This window comes from Sceloporus occidentalis, unplaced genomic scaffold (assembly GCF_023333645.1).
Source record: "Sceloporus occidentalis isolate IW3139 unplaced genomic scaffold, rSceOcc1.0.p SCAF_28, whole genome shotgun sequence".
NCBI lineage: Eukaryota > Metazoa > Chordata > Lepidosauria > Squamata > Phrynosomatidae > Sceloporus > Sceloporus occidentalis.
In genome coordinates, this window is record NW_028317008.1 from 10,174,737 (window position 1) to 10,199,387 (window position 24,651).

Below are 24,651 nucleotides of genomic sequence, written 5' to 3' on the forward strand. Positions count from 1 at the left end.
CAGTGGCAGGAACGCGCTCTCATTGAAATCACAGGAGTCTAAAAACACGCAGCGTTCAGCAGCAGCACTGGATCCGCTGGAGGTGAAGACATCACGTGCAGGGAGATGCATTCGGCCGAATGCATCTCCTGCAGGGCATTTAGCGGGGGGTGGGGGAAAAGCAAATACATTTGGGGGATTCCCCCATGATTTTGCAAAACGGACCACGCATCTACCATATGATGACTGGAGCGTCCTTTTAAGTTACTGTTGTGCGTCTTTTTGCTTGAAAATATTTATCCACTGCATTAAAACAAAGTCTCATTTCACTACTCCGAATCCTAAACACATTTCTGTCTAGGACTCTAAAGCGGAAATCACAGTGGCCTTCAGGATATCAGACAGTAGGACTGCTTCATGATTCACAAAACTGTCTGAACACATTAATAACAACCTATTAAAAAGTACAGACAAACCTTAATGTGTACTACGCAACACAGCATATGGGTTCATGGATCTTAGTTGTGGGGCTGGTTTGCTTTTAATTGTTATGACTGCTGTAACCATTATGAATTAGTTTATTATACCACATCATATTTTATAGAGCTGTACTATGGATAGACATAAACACACGTTAATTTTCAAGTACATAAAATACATAATAAATAAAATTAAAGGGCCATCACAGAGCACATGCACAGGCTGCAAACTGAAATGTTTATAACATGTACAGGCGCGTGATGGTGATCGTCTCTGGTTTAGTGTGGACTGTGTTTCTTTCAATCTATCCACATACACAGCACATACTTTAATGCTCATTTATTAAAGATCCTTAGAGCTAGGATGATCCTTTTACTTAATCCACATTTGGGAACATAGTAGGGCATAAAAAGGGGGGGGGGGTTGTGTGTACTTTTTCTCTTATGTTCAGATTCACAGTTAAAATAATAAAGCGTCAGATGGATATATGAGCCACAGAGGGGAATTTAAGCAAATACTTAAAGATGAGGTAAAGTGCATAGTTACACATAGTAATGCTGAAAAAAAAGCTACAAGTGCATTAAGCTTATCCATTCAAAGTTCAATTCCATGTCTCCATTAATCCTTTCAGTGTCACTCATGTGCATGATAAGTGGTTAGCAAAGTACGTGTCCCTATCATGTAATCAGGGTTGCCAACAGAAATCTTGAGGCCCAGTACATGCCTTATGCCTGGGCCCCCATGCCCATCCCATATATCCATCCCATCCATTGCTCTACACATCACTCTGCCTTAAGACCCTCCTATAAGGACACCTTATGAGAACAGATGCAAGCCTGTGTTAGCGGCGTCAAGGCGTAATATTTCTTCTAGGTCACCTTAAAACTAACACTAATACAGGTTAACACTTAAACTCACTTTAACACTCACTCTACCACCATACACAATGTTTTCTCCTGCCCTTCTTCTTCTCATCCCAGGCACCATTAACGCAAAGGCTCACCCCTGACAATCATACACTGACAACCACAGACACACACATGCTTACACCAAATACTAAACACACAATTGGGGGGAGAATTTAGCAGGACATGTGACTGTGGATCTAGGTGAGGTTTGGGGTGGGTGGGGCTTTAGCAAGACATGTGGTTGTGGATATAGGTGAGCCTTGCGGTGGGGCTTTAGCAAGACATGTGACTTCTTGGAGCTCTTCGGAGGAAGTGGCTTAGGGGCGAGGCTAGCTGTCCTTAGGGCTATCCTCAGACAGCCTTTAGTTGGTGGTGAATGGGAGGGTATAGGCAGGTAGTGAATGTGGCAAAACACCATCCACCTGAAGAAACTGGCCTGGGGAAGTGTGGCTTCATCTGGAGAATACCGGTCTTTCAGGTACACTCGTGTGTTTTACAGGTTAGTAAACTAATTTGTGACATAGTTGCAAAATAATGTTCCAAATAGTCAGCTAAAACTAATTTTGTAGACAGTAAACTAAAGAAAATCAGATATGTTCCCAAAGAAGATGCAAACATTGTCTTTCTCACTGGTGCATTTCCTGAAAGGGACACCCCAGTGTCCCGGGCAGCCCCCCCCCGATGATATATTAAATCACTGTGTACTTTAATATAGGGCAAATAGCTGGGGAAAGGGATTAAATGGACATCAGTGGATTATGCAGAATCCCTCTATGCATTTGAGAGGGGGGCCACATGAATTTTTAAAGAGAAAACTCTGCTATCATCTGCATTAAAATGTACATGGCGGCTGGAGTATCTCAAAGTGAAAATTCTGGTGTTTCTTTCCAATCTTTTTTTCTTTCCTTTGCCAGCTGCTGCTGTGCACCTCCCAGGCCAAGAGCACCGCCAGGTGCACCATATGCATTCAGGGGCACTGAGAATACAGGTTTAGAATTGGACCCTTCAATCACCTACAGTGGGACTTAATATTTTAAATTAACTGCTTCTTTAGACCATGGAAAATGTGCCTATGAAACCAATGATTGTAGGGCAGTGACAATTTTTTAACAACAAAAAAGGGTGCTTGGAAATACACAGCATTCCAAAAAGACATGAAAAAAACACAGACATTCATTCATGAAAGATAATCTTTTACTAATGCCACACAATGTGTTAGATTTTTATACCCAGATTTTCTTTCATACGTGTATTACTATGAAGTAAATCCATCTCAACTGGAAGAGGCAGCTGAATTCAGCTCTCTAAAAAGGTGAGAAATTCCCTAACAGGCCGCCAAGTCTAAAATTAACAAGCTCAGGAAGGATAACATGTATTACAGAAACACTGAAGCACAGACTGGGTGCTAAAAATAACAATGTGAGGTGTGTGTGGAAAAAAGTAGCACTGGAACGCAATGTAGACTAGTCTTTGAATTATCTGCAAATAGAGGGATCAGAAAGCTCTTAAAGAGGGCAAATAACATAGGGAACACGTGTTTAATGGCATTTGTCCTTCTATCCTGCACCCACAGATGACTGTATAGCGATAAACAGTATACTTGCCTTACTAGGCCAGCAGTTCGAGTAGGTAGTAGCCCCTCTGCTACACAACTTGGATCTGGCTCCCCAGCACGCCACCGCCTTGTAACCTAGTAAGGCTTATATACACTATTGAGCATCATGCCTGTCTGGATCAGGCTCCATGATGATCTTACTGCGCACTTTAGATGTTTAAAATGCAGCACATCAGGATCTGGCACCGCAGAGGTAAGAGGTCAGCGATGGCTAGGACTCTACCAGGGATCAGGCCTAGGGCAGCATCCTGCCAAGATACATCACTGCTTGGAAGTCATTCTGATGACTTGGGAGGCGGTTCATAGATTTAACCCCTTTGCTTCTCTTGTGTTCCAAAAGTCTCAGGATAGTCTTTTTAAGTACGTACATGTATTCATCTTGCTTTGTCTAGTCTTTGGTATAAATTATTTTTTAATAATGTACACAACCCTTCAGCTTGTCTTTGGAATTAATAACCTCCTTGGAGTAAAGTGGAAGGTGTCAGACCATAACTAAGATATTTATAACACATCTAATGTTATATTCTAGGATCCTGACAAAAGTACTATGTCGGTATAGAAGAAAAAAAAATAATAATAATTTAAAAAAAAAAGAACTGGACCACGGAGCAATGGAAGAAGGTGGCTTGGTCCGATGAATCACATTTTCTTTTACATCACATGGAGACCTCACCTCACAATTTATAGGACCTAAAGTATCTACTGCTAACGACACCAGATAACAAGATATTGCCCTCTTGGTGCCAGATACCACAGCACACCTTCCGAGGTCTAGTGGAGTCCATGCCTCAACAGGTCAGGGCTGTTTTGGAGGCAAAAGGGAGGAACAATATCAGGCAGGTCATCATAATCTCCAGTGTACATTATAATGGGGGCTTCTTTGGAAAATGTATCTGCATGAATGAAATATAATAATCTTAAAAAATGACCGTTAAAGATAAGTTAGAAAGAGGTTTTAGTGTTGGTTCAAATTACATGGCCATCATATGCACTTTAACATGCCCTACTTTACCACTCCTTGGCTTGCAGGAGATGCGTTCAGAATGCATGCTATACACACTGCCAGCCAGCTCCTGTGAGAGTTCCAAGGAGGTCTGAGACCCCCATGCACATGCTCAGAAGGAGCACCCAGGGATTTTGGTAGGAGCATTTTGCAGATAGCAATTGACTACTTTGAGCAGCAAGAACCATCACAAAAATCTTTCAAGCAAAAATGCATATTAAATCACTTAGAAATTACTATGCACTCTTTATTGGTGGGACTACATGGGGTACTGTAATGTCCCTTTGAACATATTATTGTACACTTACTGGTTTTGCAAGATTCTGAAACACTTGTAAACACCAAGTGTTTTAGCAAACAGATAAACTGTTTATTTTCCTGTTAAAAATATACATAAAAAAATCAGTAAAACAGATCACAGAATCGCCACCATGACATAATTATCATAAGGTTCAAAAGAAGATCCCTGAGGTCTGTAAAAACAACAATAGGTTGAAATGTAAAAAAAAATGCGGACTAAATATATAAAAATGTTATAAAGGGAAAGCTCTATCACTAAAAAAAACAATATATAGCTTGTGTTGGTACTTTAAACATAAAATGAGAATTGTGACTGAACAAACTTATAGTAACAATGTCAAAAAGTTCCAGTCATTAGGTCACAAATTGGTTAAAGCAAACCGGATTGTGGTAGTCAGTGTATAAAACAAGCACCACAAATATTGACATGCATATCTTGTTAAGAGAGGTTTAATATAATTCCAAACCTACCATGTATCTTTCATCTTCAAATAGTCTCTGGAAGTTAAAAAGCATCTGTTAAAAAAGGTGGCAATAAAAAGAGAACCCTTTCTCCAATTACCACAACCATAGGCGTTAACGTGTTAAAAACAACCAGATCTCTTTTAGTCCTTGTAGAAAGCAGTTCACAATGAGGGTCTGGCAAGTATCACCGGAGTGATATTCATATAACTAAGGAGATGGAACATTGCTTTTTGATCTCTGGAAATGGGCTGGATAACACCTAACCACAATCAATAGGTAGCAAAAGGAGTCTTTTCACATTGCAACTATTGACTGCATATAGCACAAGTGTTTCAGAGTATGATTATTGATTTACAGCGAACAAAACACCTCCCCACCTTGCTTTGGCTTCCAAGATGGAAGCCGCCTCTTGGATTTTAGGTTGCAGGCTGTAGTCACCGATGCGCCCAGTCAATTGCAGATAATAAAATAAAAAATGTAAAAAAACACAGCATATCACTCCATGCCAACAATAAGACAATGGGAAACGAGAAGCTTGTCCAAAAAAATGCACGCTCTCATAGGTCAGCCTATGAAGGCCTTGAAGAAGCTGGTACAGTGAAACGTGTAGTGTGCATACGCTTCCTGAATATTGCTCCCTGTAGCTGGCAGAAGTTCGGGGAAGTTTTAGTCCATATGAACGGACTTTCATGGACATATACCTATATACTGTATGTAGATATTGCATATTTTCAAGCTCTATTATTAAAATCTATTTTATATCATTTGTATCATTTATTTCTTCTGTGTACCACCCCCTCATATTTTTCTAACTGGATGAGTGTTTTCCTCCCACACCTGTGGACCAACTGAAGGAAAAAGACAAACTAAGGAAGGCACAGAGAGCTACAATACATAGAGGCAGTTTATTGCTCCCCAAAAGGGAAGAGTTCATCTAATGTAATAGTTTAAACTTACTGTGCTTTATAAACAGTCACACTGTGTCTTTCCTATTTTTTTTTTATATGTTTAAGCTGGTTGAAGATAATTCAGTTGAAGATTTCCCTATTATGCTTAAGAATTGAGCATAAGGGAAGTATAATTTATCTGAGTGATTTTACTTACCAAATTATATATCATTTTTCCTAATCACCCTGCGTATATTTTTCAAACACCACTGTGTTTGGAGACTTCTGCCTTCTCAGTAGAATGCTTCACATACCTGCTCCAGAACAGATATAACTCAAGCAAGTGTTACATTTTCCTATCGACGTTATGGTGTCAAAAGGCATTGGAAGCATTCTGGAGTCAGAAGAGAAATATGAGTCTCATCTATGAAACTGACACCAGCAAACTAGAGCATCATCCAAAGCAAGGTCCAGTTGGCACGGCGCCTCGGTTCACTACCCATACACAATTATCCTCCCACAGGTTTTAAAATATAAAAGCTATAACAGTAAATTTGTTCTGTACTACACAGGCAGAACTATGAATCATCATATATTAAAAACTTAATGGAATTATTTCCCAGCCTGGTACAACTACTCATTTTGTATGCAACTAACCCCCCCCCCCCGAAAAAGTTACTCCAATATGGAGCTGAAGGGAGATCGCTCTAGGTGAACCCAGTTGGAAAGTTTCCAGGGGTGGCCCCACATTGCTAACAATGAAGCTGAAACTAGCTGCGAAGCCTATCTGGCCATTCTTCAAGGTTATGGACCACTGAAACACTTTACCTTGCTGCAACAGGCAAATACATAATTATAAATACAATTATGTGTAATAATTACACATATAGATTATCTCAAGCAAATTTAGCCAATTGGCAATAAAAGGCTTTCTAAAAATTTAAGGATTCATAAAAAAAAAAAAAAGCTGAAAACACTAAATACAAAACTATGGGTTTAGTTTAGACCAGGGGTTATATTATCTCAACAAGCGTCTGCCGTATGCCATACATGTGTAATCTTGCACAATTACTCATACACCTGTGCAGGGTAATAGTTCTACTCACTAATCTTTCCGGATTTCCATTTCAAGGCCAGAATAAACAAAAGAAGAAGCAGCATACCATGCAATGTCTGCAGGGCCCCTATACACTATTATATACTATTACTTAAAAAGTAATGAGGGAGAAGTTATAGACGGGGATCAGTAAAAAGCTAATCTATGAAATATATTCTTCTCTGATGTATTCACAGAGGAAAATGAAATGCCAGGTAATATACAGCAGGATGAGATAACTGCCCCAGTACATGTCGCCTGTCTAACCCAGGAAGAAGTGCAGTGCCGCCTAAAAAAAATCAAAATAGACAAATCACCAGGTCCAGATGGCATTCACCCCCGCGTTCTAAGGGAGTTAAGTAATGTAATAGACAGACCCCTATTTCTAATATTCAAGGACTCTATAGTGACAGGGTCTGTTCCCCAGGACTGGCGCATAGCAAATGACCCGGGGAATTATAGGCCTGTTAGTTTAACTTCTGTTGTGTGTAAACTGTTTGAGGGTTTCCTAAGAGATGCTATTTTGGAGTATCTCAATGAAAATAAATGTATGACTCCATATCAGCATGGGTTTACAAGGGATCGGTCCTGTCAAACTAACCTGATCAGCTTTTATGAGGAGGTGAGCTCAAGACTGGATCGGGGTGAATCGCTGGATGTCGTATATCTTGATTTTTCCAAAGCATTTGATACGGTGCCACATAAAAGGCTGGTACATAAAATGAGAATGCTTGGGCTGGGGGAGAATGTGTGTATGTGGGTAAGTAACTGGCTCAGTGGGTAACTGTTACTAGTGGGGTACCACAGGGGTCAGTTTTGGGTCCTATTCTTTTTAATATATTTATTAATGACCTTGTAGAGGGATTGTATACTAAAGTATCAATCTTTGCAGACGATACTAAGCTCTGTAACGTGGTTAACACAATAGAGGACAGTGCACGATTACAAATGGATCTGCATAGGTTGGAGGCTTGGGCTGGGATGTGGCAGATGAGGTTCAACACAGATAAATGTAAGGTTATGCACATGGGGAAGAAAAATCCAGGCTGGGAATATGTATTAAATGGGAAAACACTGGGGACGACTGACATGGAAAAGGACTTAGGAGTTTTAGTTAACAGTAAATTTACCTGTAGCGACCAGTGTCAGGCAGCTGCTGCTAAGGCAAATAAAATCATGGGGTGCATCAAAAGGGGCATAGATGCCCACAACAAGGAAATAATTCTACCACTGTACAAGTCACTAGTCAGACCACACATGGAATACTGTGTACAGTACTGGGCACCAGTGTACAAGAAAGATATAGTGGAGCTGGAGAGGGTTCAAAGACGGGCAACCAGAGTAATAAGGGGAATGGGAGGACTACAGTACCCAGAAAGATTATCAGAATTAGGGTTATTTAGTTTGGAAAAAAGACGGTTTAGGGGGGACTTAATAACTATGTATAAATATATAAGGGGGCATTACAGAGATCACTCCCAGGACCTATTTATACCCAGGACTGTATCTATAACAAGGGGACATCCTCTATGGCTGGAGGAAAGAAGTTTTCTACACCAGCACAGACGGGGGTTCTTTACAGTAAGAGCGGTGAGATTATGGAACTCTCTGCCAGAGGAAGTGGTAATGGTAAACTCAATAAAAGAGTTCAAAAGGAGCCTGGACGTGTTTCTTGAAAGCAATAATATTACAAGTTATGGATATTAGGGACAGAACGTTGATCCAGGGATTTATTCTGATTGCCATATTTGGAGTCGGGAAGGAATTTTCCCCCTGGTATGGGGCAATTGGCATCTGCTTCATAAGGGTTTTTTGCCTTCCTCTGGATCAACACAGTAGGGACACAATATGTATATAGGTTGAACTTGATGGACTTTGGTCTTTTTTCAACCTTATGAACTATGTTACTATATTGGGTTGCCTGTCAATATGCAAGAACAGATTCAGTGCAGTTAGCTGTGAGAAAAATAAATGAGATGGATATACTCAGTCATGCGATGATTTTGTAGTGGGACACGAGCATGCAAGTTGCAAACTTTCATTTCCAGCAGTCCTAAATTTCTGTGTGATTGTTCCATGTTGGGAGTATATTCCTTCTACTGTGGATTGCCACACATAACATACCAAGTGGCTGACAAAACTCATCTACCAGCCACTCCATGATATATTACGATGGTGGGGCAATATGTGATGAAAACAAAAATCTTCTACACTGAATGACAACTCATTGCAGACAGAAGTCAACAGAAGGTATCTTGCATTTCCAACTTTGAACTGTGTACATTTGGGTGTAAGAGTCAGGAATATTATCTAATACTTTTTATCCACACATCAGATTGGTTCATTGGCCAAGTACTAACTCATGGAACAGCTAGTGAGGAGGTGATGATGACAGAAGTAGTGTCAACAGGAATAGCAATGGTATAACCAATGCTACAACTGGGGTTGTAGCACTGGGAGTGATGAAAACCAGTGTAAAAGGGTGTCTAGGGAATAAATATATGTATATATATATATACTTTCCTTTTTTCTTTTTACTGGATACTCAGCTGCTGCCCGTAACAACACTCTCCTGGTGTTTTAGAAATATAGATATGATTCACTAGGGGGCGCTCGTGTAAACCGGTTTCAATAAACAAAAATAAAAATGAAAAAGAACTATGATGGTGTAGTAGTCAAAAAACAGGTGGTCTTGTTATGGGTATATTTATGCACTCACAATATCTAAGAGTCAGTCAAGGTCCATGTATGTAAACACCTCAGGGTCCGTGTGTAGGGAACAGCTAGTGAGGAGGTGATGATGACATAAGTAGAGTCAACAGGAATAGCAATGGTATAACCAATGATACAACTGGGGTTTTCGTAAACAAACCAGAGCAGAAATACTGCCATTCACAAATCTAAGCCAAACCAAATCTAAGCCATATTAAGTAATAAGTAGAAGGGAAAGGAATAATAAAGCCAAATCAGGTGACATGAATCATTTACTTTTACCAGCACAATTAAGTAAAGTTGCACAACACTGGTTACATATTTATAAAAGTGCTAAAAACAAACTCTGGCAGGTCTGTGGGACCTTCGCTGCCACAAGGTGGACGCCTCCGTTTTCTAGGTCAGCAGGATGCTCATTAGGAGCTGACAGTTCAAGCTACAGAAGCACTTTCCTCCAAGCGACACATGAATAATTTCCGGTGTGAAAGCCCTCCAGTTAGAGACGCATTCCTCGGGGTATATTTCTTTCTAAGAGGATGTTACTCTTCCACAGGAAGAGAGGAAGGAACCAGTTGTTGCTGAATGTGTGGGTTGATAGCTGTCGGGCATATTTTGCATGCCTCGGTATCAGCTGTGAGAAAGATGGCTTGGGCTCAAGTTCCCAGCTTAGTGAAGGGGGTAAAAAAAATAAAACGTAGGGCTTGTAAAACCAGGGTCATGCTTTACAAGTACAGTGATCCCAGGAAGCTAGCAGACAGAAATAACACCTGGAACATCTAAACCTTGCCACTGCCAGGAAATTGCTCATTTAATCCAAGACTTAGCAAAGTCAGATAAATCATGCTGACACAAACATTACTTAATCCTTTTTACCTACGTGTAACGCTTTGTTGCACTCCTGACCATGTTCAGTAAGAAAAATAACGGCTTTTTAATCGGAGTAGAGGGAGGCCGTATAAGTAGCTAGCAATTTACACATCCCTAACCTGTTGCCAAGATTATGTAATACTTAATGGTTATGTCCCTTGACGTTTATTTGCTGAAAGATGTTAATTCCTTGGGTGCCGAAATGCGACTTTAATGAGCAGCTGTTAGTCAAGAATAATTATGGCTGCATGTTGAAGAGTGATAATTCATTTCGGTGCACTACCTGAGCCAAAATGATACTAAACGGATGGTTATTTTATTTTTTTTTAAACAAACTTTTGTCCTCCTGGCATAAACACGATGTATAGAGCGCAACAGTCCTAAAATCTGGGCCACATATACAGCTCAACACTGGAGTAATGCGTACGCTTGTGCACCCACCCAGACACCCTTTTGCCAGAATCCCAGAATGCTATATGAGCAACGGCACACACAGTATTCTGCGACATAGTACAGAGGATTGGGCGTGCACAGCCCATCCTATAGCCATGTGTGTATTTGTGGCTAGCAGAATGTATAGGACAAAAAGTTGCCCTCTTCAAAGTGGCAGGTGCACTTTAAACATGAATAGGGGCCGGAATTTGGCATGGTTAGTATTTTAGCATGTAAATGATCTTAGGATGGCATAGCTAGTCCAATTTAATTTACCGTCAAAAGGGAGTATATGTTCTCCTATGAATTGTAGTATGTGGCTTTAATTAAGCAATAGCGATTATTCCAATAATGGAGTAATGCTCAATTACCACATTTGCAAGCCGAGACTTATTTGTAATTGAAATTATTATCACTGCTCTTACTGGCCTAAGGTTAATAATTCTCCATAGTTGCACGATGAAAACCGCTTCGATAAAAATAAACTTCTTTTTTTTTTTTTTTTTGCACAGCTTGCTCCAGCTTCTCTATAATATAGCATGTCATAATTGGACCTGTGCAGATTTAACACTTTCAATGCAATGCATTAAATACGTGATGATGGCCTCTATTGAAACTCCCTTGGGAGTGCAGATTATTTAAATAAAGGTTTTCTTAAATATGAACTATTAGCAAACCCACCTATATCTTATTTATATATATAGCTATATATATTAATTTCCAATGAGTTCAGTTGCTTTGGATATATTTGACCCAAAACGAAGGGAATTTTACTTTAGGAAGCGAAGACCTATGGCAAAAGTTGGCAAAAGCATCAAGTGTAATCAATTTTCTGTCAGTCTTCCCCACCCCTACAATAGCAGTTCATATAAATTCTGAGACTAGGAAGCTAAAGTCATATTGTGGCCTTCATATCTACTTTAATACATCATAACAGTGTTATCTGAGGACTGCATTCTTTGTTGTAAATGCATAGACTGGTTCATTGGAATCCTCTCTATTCAATGTGAATGAGTCTCTTTCCCCAGCTCTTTGCTCTTGCGGGAGGTGCAATCAGCAATAAACACTTTCTGCTAGGACCGTGCACATGCTGGGAACTTACCTCCAGCCAGCTCCTATGTTTCCAAGTCAAACAAAAATCTGTGTGCACTTGTGTGTTCTCAAGATGGTAAGTTAGTTATTTCATATTCTTATATTATGTATTTTTGTCCACAAAGTAAAGAATGCATATTAAAGTATGTACTAAGCACTTTTATATCCAGTCATATTTGGTGAGGCTGTTACACCTTGCTCTTTGAGTTTAGCAAGAAGGCCACTACTAGAAAGATTCTCTACTCTCCCAAACCTTCAGCATGGCTCTAACAGTGGTTTGGTGTCACTTCAGAGCCTGAAGAATGGTTGTGTAACCATTTCCAGACTGATATAAACATTTTTTCCCCAGATGTGTTTAGGAATGTTTTAGGAATATTACGTGCTGTGGCTTTGTAACCATGTGTGCTGACATTTGCGCTTCAATTTCCCACTGACAGATCCAGTGCAACAGCGCTCAGAGCGAGTGCTGGTGCACTGTTAATGTTTCAATGCCTATTTATGTGATCAGGCATTCCCTTGCCAGAAGGCGTCTGTAGGAAAGAAGATCCTTCTGGGATCTCTGATTACTCCACATCCTGGATGATCACATACATTGTGACTAGCAATTTAGGATTATATAGATTCCTAAATCAGAAAGAGAAGCAAAATGTCTCCTTCTTCCAAGAAATTAAGACAAAAGAATGTATTTAGGGTATAAAAAGCCCCATAGTATTAAAGTATTAGTTCGCAAGAGGGGGCAAATATTTATTCACACAATTAGGTGTGTTTGTGTATATAGTTACACAAACAATAATGGACTTGGTATAAATGTAAGAAAAAGTAAGTTATTGCTCTGTAATAACATTCCATCCACCACAGACACAAATTCTGATTATTTTATATAACACCATTATATTCTGTATCGCTGTAGAACGGGAATGTAAGCAGAGGGCATTTGTCTGGTATTTTGAATCTGGGCAGCCTATTATTCTTAGGTCAGTCTAATATTAACTCCGATATGCACAAAAGCCCCTTGGGCTTTAATAATGTTGATTTGCTTGTGTCCTCAGCTTACTCTGGCATGTAGCCAGAACACCGTAAAAGCCAATAACTCATAGGTTAAATAATACATCCCCATTCAATGAAGATAAATCATTAGCCCAAGAAGAATCAAAATGATGATACTTCGATGTGACACTATTTTGTAAGGGAGGGGACACCAGAGCAGGATAGAATCGGAGGTACAATAGTTCCTTACTTTTAAACTAAATATTTGCATACAAATTACTCTTACAATAAAAGACACGTTACAGATAGTTTTAATAAAGGTAAATTTTCTGGAAGCTATGAATTTAACATCATGAAAACAAAAATAATCATTTTGTGCTAATTGATGCATAACCTCCATAATGTCTGAACACAAAGTAATGTAAGAGCTTACTATGGAGTTATTGGTGTTTAACAGAACAAAATTAAAAAACAAACTAGCATTTATACTAAGAATTTCAATGCTTTTCATAGAGTTATATGCTCGCAGAGCTGATCATTTGCTTTGTGTTTGTTGACCTTACATGGAGCCATTTCTGCGTAAGATATGTTTATACAAGGCAGGTCAGCAGATGGCGTGTTGCCGAAGCTTGTAGTGATTCTATGTTGCTGTCACAAGCAGCTAACAAGATTTAACATCCACTGCCCTAGATCCCACATAGCCTAGCAAGTGGATAGAACAGTAAAAGAGAGACACTCTGTTAAAAAGCACAGGGAAACCTGAGCCAGCAAATTAAGCTACAACATCTCAACAATTTTACAGTACCTGGGAAAACAGATACCATACTTGTACAGTTCAGGTTGTAAGGTCTTTCTTTGGCTTGGCAGGTAGAGACTGTGGTACATTTCCAGGACTAAAAGATTCCTGGAATGAAAATGTCTGAAAGAGCCCATCCACACACACTAAAAGGAGAAACATACTGAGGAAAAACACACAAGAGTTCTGGTAATTTTTCTTTAAACACAACTGTATAAACATACTGCAAATGTATTGTATAAATAGGAGGGAGAACAAAAAGACACTCCAAGACGGGTTTGGCAGTACTACATCCCTGGCTATATACAGTAGTATAGTAGGAGTTAATGCAGTATTGCGTCTTACCAGCATTCATGCTACTAGTCTCCTGCATTGCTGCAGCTTTCCTCTTGCATACTATTAAGGCTTTCTGTAAGAAACCAATAAGATGCTCTGCTGTACTAATGTGCTTCTTGATGATTGATGCTTTAGTCCAATGATATAGATGCCTAGCATCTATTTTAACCTGTTTGGGACATTGGGTCACACTATTTCATCCTCCAAAAAAAGTAGGAAAAAAAGAAAAGAAAATATATAGTAAAAATAATTACATGGACCCCAGGGTGTCAACATGACATAAGTACCAACTTATTAGAAGGAGAGAAAGAGTATAAAGAGGGGGTGTTTATGTCCTTAAGCATAGGGTAGGTGCCTAGGTATGTGCATCCAAGCAAAATACATATTCTCAGCTGTTCAGATTGTGTTGGTTTGAGATGAAGGTATTTATTGCATTAACTATTTGAGTCCCGAAGGCCAGGCCAATGTTTGCAGTTCTGCAAGTTACATTTACTTACACTTTATCTAGGGAAACTCATGCAGCATTACATAGTTTCATTAAACACTTGTGTTCCATTCACACTTATTCATACTGACACTCTATCCAAGGGTCGAAGAGAGGCTGGGGGGGATCATGTCGTAGAGTAGCTGCATTTTGAGATGGGGATAGAAGCATGCTGCTGATGCTCCTCTCTTCCTTCAGCCATAATGTAAAATGTTGAAGGAACAGAAGCTTCCAATCAACCATGTAAAAGCAAATCTAATATGACTCTTTATAACATGTATGTAGATACAAATAAGATGAAGTTAAATATTATAATTATACAAAAGAAACCATCTGGATAAGATATACACTTCCACAATTATGACACCCTTTTCCCAACGGTTATGTCAATGGGTGATCCCTGCATGCCAGCAGGCATCACACGATTGGTTGTGTGCCAACAAGCTGACCATATGATAGCCCAGCTGCCAGCATGTTTCTTACTAAAACTGTCACCATGGTAGTAGGCAGCTTTTCAATGTAAGAGAAGCCACCCTTTGGTCACTGACAAGTTATTCCTCCTAATTTGCTGGTCCCCAATTGGAGGACAGCACACTAAACAAAATTATGGGAACTTTTAAGAAGTTTTTTCCAATCATGTCATATCAAAGCAGCTATTACTGTGGCAAATGCCTTAACATACTGAGTACTATACATAATATTACAGGAAAGAATCAGTCTGATATTTTTCATTAAAAGTCCCTGCTTGTTTTACGTTTTTTTCCCTTATATGAACTACATTATTACGTAACATGCCATTTGCAAAGAGAGTACAGACAAGGATTATTGTATCACTACAACAGGTTGTTATACGCATTTGGGATTTGATGGCCGTACTGTATTGTAGAAATTCACTCTCTAAATTAATCTGTAAAAGACAAGTCTTTAGTATGACAGATCCCCTTAAGAGAAGTATCTTGTTTCTGATGACACTAGCGATATCACTTTGAACAGTGCTATTTTAAGCTGGAGATAACTAGTGGGGAATAACTGTAAGAAAACCAATACTATCGTTGCTGCTATTAATATCAGTACCTCGGAAGTGGAAGGTTTCGTGCCTCGCTTGTTCATGCCAGAGTGATAGCCACACAGGCACATATCAAGTCTCTCCATCATGTCCAGTGTTTGGTGGGTACACAAAAACTTGCCAAAAATCAGTATATTTAAAATAATTCTATTCAATTCTTTAGCATTGCAGGTGCAGAACAATGAGGAAAGGACAATTTAAACATGCATTCACTACAGTTTTTGGATTGATCGTGTGGATTAGAGCAGATAATGTGTTTTGAGGTTGGTAGTGAAGTACTTTTAAGTCGGTCCTTCCTAATACGAGATTTTGTAAACAGCAGGGATTGTTCACAGATGTCCTAGGGATGTCAAACAGACCCTCTGCTACTGCATCGTATAAACATATTAACACAGAAAAAACGTCAAGCACCGTTCCTGTAACAATATTAAATTGTCAGGCGAGACTCCAGCGAGACTTGTCCAAATTGTGAAGGTGCACTTGCAACGCAGGATACTAGGGCCCTGCAATTATCACCCAAAATTTGAGATCAAATTTAAACAGGGAGAATCAAATGGAACCACGATTTATATCAGTAAATTAGGCCATGAAAAAACATCTGAAACGATCAATTACATTGGATTATTTTACTATATGTTATTCTAATATATTTAGTAATTTACACTTTTCCTGGCAAGCAAACTGAAAATTGACATGAGATTATTAATGATTTATGGATTTATATAGTGCCAAATTTCTCAGTGTTGTACAACAGGGCGTTATAATATGGTTTTGTGGGCATTTTTTGTCCATAACTACCTAAGCTTAACATATAAGTGATAGCATTGCATGTTATTGCATTTATTCCACCACGTGGGAAATTTTCAGAAAAAATATAACTTTTACACAGGGACATCAGACTATCACACCTAGATGAGTATGTTGGACATCTTATTCCATACCCATTGGGTATTAATATGGAGCCCCTGCCTTCCTTTCTGGCTATAACAGCTCTTCATAGAAGGCTTTCCACAAGGTTTTGGAGTGCGTCTGTGGGGATTTGTGCTCATTCAGCTAAAAACAGCATTTTGTCAGGCACCGATGTTTGAATAGGAGGACTGCCTTGCAACCAGCATTCCAATCCATCCCAAAGGTGCTCAGTGGGGTTTAAATCAGTGCTCCGTGCAGGCCACTCGATTTCATCCAAACTCATCAGTCTTTTTGATCCTTGCTTTATACAGAGGTGCCCTGCCCTGCTGGAAGAGTAAAGGGCCTCGACTAAACAAAGTTGGACACATTCAATTGTCCAAAATGTCTTTGTATGCTGTAGCATTAACCTTTCCCCAGAACTAAGGAGTCTAGAACAAACCCTTAGAACAGCCCCAGACCACTATGCCTCCTCCACCAAACTTTACAGCAGGCACTATGCATCCCAGTAGGTAGTGTTCTCCCGGCATCCACACACAAAGAGGCTGTGGGGATTAGGCCATCTGCATCCAGGCACATGGGAGCTGCTTTTTCAGATGGGGTATAGGAGAACGCTGGTGACGCTCTCTCTTTTGTCAGCTTCCAAACTATAAGCTTGTTGGAGGCATGCAGGATGAAATGCAGTCATGGTGCACAAGTTTAAAATCATCCAGATGAAAGAAAATAGAATCCTTCACTGATTTGCATTAGATCTGGAAAACAAAGATTTAAATCTTCCATCAGTCTCTCCCTGTTGATATTGTTTTGGTATGAGATATCGTCTCAGAATACTGGAGTTTTACCAAGCTACCTATGCGTTCTCTTGCATATTAAACAGACATATCAAACAGTATCCCAATTTTCACAGGGTTTTTGGGAACTACCACTTTTGTGGACAGCAAGACAATGGGCATAAGCGGGTTGGATAGATCCTGCATGAGCAGGTGGGATAGATCCTGCATGAGCGGGTTGGATAGATCCTGCATGAGCGGGTTGGATAGATCCTGCATGAGCGGGTTGGCTAGATCCAGGTGGCTCTTCGGATATTACCGTATTTGCTCGATTATAAGACGAGGTTTTTTTCAGAGTAAATGCTCTGAAAAATACCCCTCGTCTTGTAATCGGGGTCGTCTTCTAATCAGACCTCAAATGAGGTCTGACTATTAGACTAAGATCCAGATCCCCCGCATCGCTGCAGGGGACCTGGATCCTCCTGTATGGTAACCTCAGCTGCTGCCGGCGTCTATCACCGAGCGCCGGCGAAAGTGCCGGCAGCAGCCGAGGTTGCATACGCGCGTACCTTCCTGCTCCCGGGATAGCCCGCCCACTGCGGGGAAGCAGAGCCGGTTGGGGAGATTGCTGCAGGACCGGGACCCGGCGGCACTGTGCCGTCCCAAAGCAGATCCGGTAGACCTCTTCAATTTTCTGGAGGAGGCGGGGCCTAGCGGGGTCACACAGCATCATGCTGAAATCCCGTGGGAGCTGCAGCAAGCGCCTGCTGAGGCATCGCGGTGAGTGAAGTGCCTGAGTATATTAGTGTCTGGGTAGGTAGGTAAGTGTCAGAGTGGGTAGGTAAGTGTAAGTGTCTGGGTGGGTATTTTAGTGTCTGGGTATGTAAGTGTCCCCCTATATGCCACTCTGTCCCATGATATGCCTTTTAACCCCCTATATGCCAGGGTGGCATATAGGGGGTTAAAAGGCATAACATGGGGCAGAGTGGCATATAGGAGGGTATAAGGCATGCCTGGGGGCAGATGTGCATAACTGGCTGCAGATGAGCATAACTGGGGGCAGGTTGGTAAATAAAAGGAAATTAAAAACAAAAAAATAGACATGAATTATTATTTACTAGTAAAACTTTTTTCCTATAGGGTCGTCTTATAATCAGACTTTTTCTTTTTTTTCCTAAATTAATATTCAGATTTTGGGGGTCGTCTTATAATCAGGGTCGTCTTATAATCGAGCAAATACGGTACGCTAGACTGTATAGAGATAAAATCTCTACATAATATCTATATGCATTTCAGCTTTTGCATGTTTGTTTTAGCTTGACATGAAAGTGTTTTTTAACCCCTTCGTGACAAAGGCTGATTTTACTTTTTGTACCCTTCGTGACAATGGCCGTTTTAACATTTCTGCGCTGCTCGTGTTTAGCTGTCATTTTCTTCTTTCCCGTTTACTGAACCCACACACATTAGATATCGTTTTTTTCAGGACAAGAAGGGCTTTCTTTAGATGACATTGTTTTGATTGTATCATATTATTTACTATTAAAAAAAAGTATAAAATATGGTGAAAAATTTAGAAAAAAATGACTGTTTCTAACTTTTAGTTGAAAAATCTTTTACTCATCTATAAAAGGTAATAAAAAACCTGCTAAATAGATTCTACTATTTGTCCTGAGTTTAGAAATACCCAATGTTTTTATGTTTTTTTCTGCACGTTATGGAGCAATAAGTACAGGTAGCGTTTTGCTATTTCAAAGCCATTTTTTCCAAATCTGGTAATTCTTCCCCCCATGTGCCATTTCGGGTATCTTTGAAGCCGGCCAATGCAATTTACCCCATGAAGTCATATTTTTGAAAACTAGACAGCCCAGGGTATTCCAGATGCTGGTATTTTAACCCTTTCCAAGCACTTATTCTACCATCAGCCTTTGTCAAACTTTATGGTAGTAATTTTTTTGCATTTGTTTTTTCACACACATTTTACTTTAGGTATAAACAAACAGGTTCTGGTATATGTCACTATCAAAAAACACCCCAATATGTGTTTAGCAACATCTCCTGAGTACAGCGATACCTCACATGAATGATTTTGCCTGGCTGTTTGGGGGCAAAAGGGTCACATTTGGGGCATGCACATTTTTCAATGTTGAACTTTGGCATTTGGGGATCCACTGCCCATGCCCTATTTTGTACATCTTTGAGCCGGGCCATTTCAGTGTGCCCAACAAAACCATATATTTTTGAAAACTAGACACCCCAGGGTATTTCAAATGCTAGTATTTTAACTCTTTCCATGCACCATATCTACCACCAGTCTTTGTCAAACTTTGTGATAGTCATTTTTTTCCATTTGTTTTGTCACACACATTTTACTTCAGGTATGAATTAAAAAGTTCTTGTATATGTCACTATCACAAAACACCCCAATATGTGTTCAGCAACATCTCCTGAGCGCAGTGATACCCCACATGAATGATTTTGCCTGGCTGTTCGGGGGCAAAAGAGCCACATTTGGGGCATGCACATTTTTCAATGTTGAACTTTGGCATTTGGGGATCCACTGCCCGTGCCCTATTTGGTACATCTTTGAGCCGGGCCATTTCAGTGTGCCCAACAAAACCATATATTTTTGAAAACTAGACACCCCAGGGTATTTTAAATGCTGGTATTTTAACTCTTTGCATGCACACATTTTACCACCAGCATTTTTTCAAAGTTTGCAGTAGTATTTTTGTGTGTGTATTTTTCCCACACACACCTACTTTATGTATGAATTTACAGCTCCTGGTATATGCCGCTGTCACACGACACCCCAATATGTGTTCAGCAACATCTCCTGAGTACAGTGATACCCCACATGCATGGGTTTGTCATTTTTGGGGGGAACTAAAAGGCCACATTTGGTACGTGTGCATTTTTCTAATTGGAAATTAGATGTGTGGCCATCCTTCCCCCCCGTGTTAATTGGGACCTTGTTGAACCCGGCCAATTCAATTTACCCCATCAAATCATAAATTTTTTTAAAGTAGACACCCCATGGGCATTTAATATGCCAGTATTTTAACTCTTTCCATGCGAGAATTGTTTTAAGCTAATATGCTAATTTTAGGACTTGCTCACAAAAATATATTTTTTATATATATATATTTTTTTTTTGCCTTTTTTTTATTTTTTTTACATTTTTTTTCAACTTGAAGGTTCCCCTGATAGTGACATCAGTGGGAAATTATTTTTACATTTTACTGGTTTTTTACTATTTTTTTTCTAATTATTATTAATTTTATTTTCTTTTTAATTTATTTTTTCTAATCACACTGTGATTAGAAAGCTGAGCTCCATTGACTTGCATGGTTGAATGCAGTACCTATATTCAACCTGCAAGTGGAGCCAGAGTTCTCTAGAGGGTCTGGAGACCGTCTAGCGAACTTTTTAGACTTTATTGTTTTTCTTTATTGAATTTTCCCGGACCGCCGCCATCTTGCAGATGGCGAAGATCACCGGCAGCTGCGGCTGTGACCGCTCTCCGGAGCGGTCACAGTCCATCCCCAGGTAAGTGTTTGGCGGATGTTGACGCCCCGGGGAGGGGCCAGAGATGGCCCCTTTGTGCCGATAATGGCGTTGCTGAATGCCTCGAGGTCGAGGCATTACAGCAACGCCGTTTCGGTGCAGAAAGCGAAAATAGATCGCTTTCTGCACCCGTTTAATGACGTGCCGGTCCTGGCACGTCATTTGTCGTTATCGACATGAATTTCCGTGACGTGCCCGGACCGGCAATTGTCATCAAGGGGTTAAATGACTTGGATAGAGGCTCAATTAAGTAATGTCTTGACATCCGTCTCTCTTTTCATAGTCTTTCATACCGCTATTGTTTATATAATGGGCTCGATTCAATGACCCTGTACAAAATTCTGATTAACGAAGAAAGCAATTGAACTCCGCGTGCACACGTTTAGTGCGTGGAACTCTGAAGCTCCTTGCAATGAACACTATTAACTTTTTAAAAAATCACTGCTTGTCCAAGCTGATCAAAGACATCCAAACAAATGAAATCAAAGTAATTGGACAATTGGGTTCAAGTAACCTAAACTAGCCATAAAAAGCCCAGATACCCTCGATCCAAATGCAGCCTTTACATGTACGTTTCAAATCCTACACCTCATATTCATGTTACATCATATAACATGTATAAATGATATAAAAAATCTCATGCAATTATATAAAATATAAATTAATAAAAATTGCAAAAAGGGACCTCTGGATAATTTAAAAAAGGGACATTAAGTCAAATAGCGAATAGATTTGTTCAATATCATCATCTACAATACAGGTACAGTACAGGTGACTTAATTCAGATCAGTGTTATCTCGTCATAAACATTGATTCGTTAGAATGATTTGGTTGCGATTAGTAAATCACTACATACAGTCGGTGTGATGGACTATTAAAAGGTTAAATGGCTCAGGGCTAGTTCGTTTGAGGTGAAAGGCAAGTCATTAACTGACTAGTAGGAAACGTGGTACATTCTACCAACACAAATCCTTGATTGAGTCAAACGGAAACTGCCAAACCAATAAGATCACATATCGATATTGGCAGGGAGCAGAATCGCAATCAGTTTGTGACCTGCACAGTCCCGCTTCGCAAACACCAATTAAACAGAACACCACATCAATCCGCACTCCAATCCGTTCAATCGCACCCGCAGATTACTCCACAAACCAGCCTGACTCACGCATCAAGCTAAATGATTGCACAATATGTCACAATATCTGACTTTTATACATTCTGGCCGAGTTATGTCAATCCTTTTAGACTTATTAACTTTTTAAATAGGGGGCTTTTCATAAGAGTGCTAGAAGTTTCCCCATTTTCAAAACCTCCAGTTCACATTCTGGATGTTCCTCTTGTTTACATGACATTTATCACTGGCAGGTAGAGCGGCAATTTAGTGAATAATTTACACAAGTGATCGATGCTATTGATGACTTGGGAATTTGCTACACATAAAACAGTAGTAGTTCGGTGCATGTGCGAAGACAGAGGTTAAAACCAGGAGATGGGCAATATCCATTCTCATACACTACTTCTGAAGGGCAGGTTAAAGGTGCTGTTCCATCAAAGATTGTATATTAGCGATAATTTTACTTTAAGTGGATGTGGACAATCATTAAAAACAATGAGTCCATCCCTGGACAGGTCAGGGCTGTTTTGGTGGCAGAAGAGGGACCTACGTAATTTTAGGCAGGTGGTCATAATGTTATGGCTGATCAGTGTATACATACACAAAAGAGTGTGCATTTATTCAAGTGATTTAACCCCTTAAGGACCGGGCTCATTTTTCGTTTTGTACCCTGTGGGACCGAGGCTGTTTTGACACTTTTGTGGTGCTTGTGTTCAGCTGTAATTTTCTCCTCACCCATTTAGTGTACCCACATGTTATATATTGTTTTTTCAGGACAAGATGGGCTTTCTTCAGATACCATTATTTTGATCGTATCATCTTATTTACTATAAAAAAAATTAAAAAAACATGGTGAAAAATTGAAAAAAAAACACATTTTATGACTTTTATTTGAAAAATCTTTTACTCACCTAAAAAAGCAAGTAAAAAAACTAGCTAAATAGATTCTACTACTTGTCCTGAGTTTAGAAATACCCAATGTTTTTATGTTTTTTTGCTGTTTTTTGTAAGTTATAGGGCAATAAGTACAAGCAGCGTTTTATGATTTCCAAATCTTTTTTAACAAATCTGGTCAGTCTGCCTCCATCTCCTCTTTGGAACATCTTTGAAGCCGGTTAACTCAATTTAACCCATTCAAACCATATATTTTTGAAAACTAGACACCCCAGGGTATTCCAAATGCTGTTATTTTAACCCTTTCCATGCACCAATTATACAACTACACTTTGTCAAACTTTGTAATGGTAATTTTTTTTAATTTTTTTTCCACACAAATTGTACTTTAGTTATAGATATACAGGTGCTGGTATATGTCACTGTCAAACAACACCCCAATATGTGTTCAGCAACATCTCCTGAGTACAGCGATACCCCACATGCATGGGTTTGTCAGATTGTTTGGCTGGTAAAAGGCTACTTTTGGGGCATGCGTAATTCAGGTGGTCATTTGGTCATTGTGCCTCCCTCTCCTCTTTGGAATATCTTTGAAGCCGGTTAACTCAATTTAACCCATTCAAACCATATATTTTTGAAAACTAGACAGCCCAGGGTATTCCAAATGCTGTTATTTTAACCCTTTCCATGCACCAATTATACAACTACACTTTGTCAAACTTTGTAATAGTAATTTTTTTTATTTTTTTTTCACACAAATTGTACTTTAGTTATAGATATACAGGTCCTGGTATATGCCACTGTCAAACAACACGCTAATGTGTGTCCAGGAACATCTCCTGAGTGCAGTGATACCCGACATGCATGGGTTTGTCGGGTTGTTTCAGATTTAAAATGCCACATTTGGGAAGTGCGCTTTTTTTCTCCATTTTGGTCAGTCTGTACCTATGCCCTATCTTTGAGCTAGGCCACTCCAATTTACCCCATCAGCCATTTTTTTTATATATTAGACACCCCTTGGGTATTTGAAGTGCTTTTATTTTAACTCTTTGTTGAGATTTTTGAGAAATTTTAGCACTTGCTCAAAATAATAAACTTTATTTTTTAATTTTATTTTATTTTTTTAATACTTTTTTTATATTTTTTTTTTACACATTTTGCTGGTACTGGATGGTTCATCTAGTGACATCACTGCATAATTATTTTTAAATGTTAGCACATTTTTTTTTAATTTTTTTTTCCATTTTTTATTTATTTTTATTTTTTTTGAATATTTTACTAATCACATAGTGATTAGAAAGCTGGGCTCCATTGACTTGCATGGTTGAATGCAGTACCTGTATTCAACCAGCAAGTGGAGCCAGTTCTCTAGAGGGTCTGGAGACCCTCTAGCGAACTTTTTCGTCTTTATTGTTTTATTTCCCGGGCCGCCGCCATCTTGCTTGATGGCGAAGATCACCGGCAGCGGCGGCTGTGACCGCTCTCCGGAGCGTTCACAGCCCACCCAGAGGTAAGTGTTTGGTGTCGCTGGATGCCTCCTGATCGAGGCATTCCAGCGACACCATTTAAGTTTAGGAGACATGGCCCCCGATGCCGATCTCGGCCTTGCTGAATGCCTCGACATCGAGGCATTGCAGCAAGGCCGTTTAAGCGAAGAAAGTGATCCTTGATCACTTTCTAAGCTTATTTAATTTTTTGACGGTTCAGGACCGTCAAAGGTCATTTAGTGACCTTCTTGTTATGACGGTCCTGAACCGGCAAAGGTCGCGAAGGGGTTAAACAGATATCAGTATGTATAGGCATGAAAACATTATTGAAATATTATCCATTTCTACAACATTCCTCATATGCATTTGCCCCTTTTCCCAACCCACCAGCTAAACACCGCGCCGAATATA

At 39.6% G+C, this 24,651-nt stretch overlaps 1 protein-coding gene across 1 annotated transcript in view; it reads right to left on the reverse strand.

Annotated features, from left to right (window-relative positions):
- LOC149299795 (uncharacterized) overlaps nucleotides 1–24,651 on the reverse strand; it is a 44,468-nt gene that overhangs the window by 6,407 nt on the left and 13,410 nt on the right. The gene's annotated exons all lie outside the window — the stretch shown is intronic.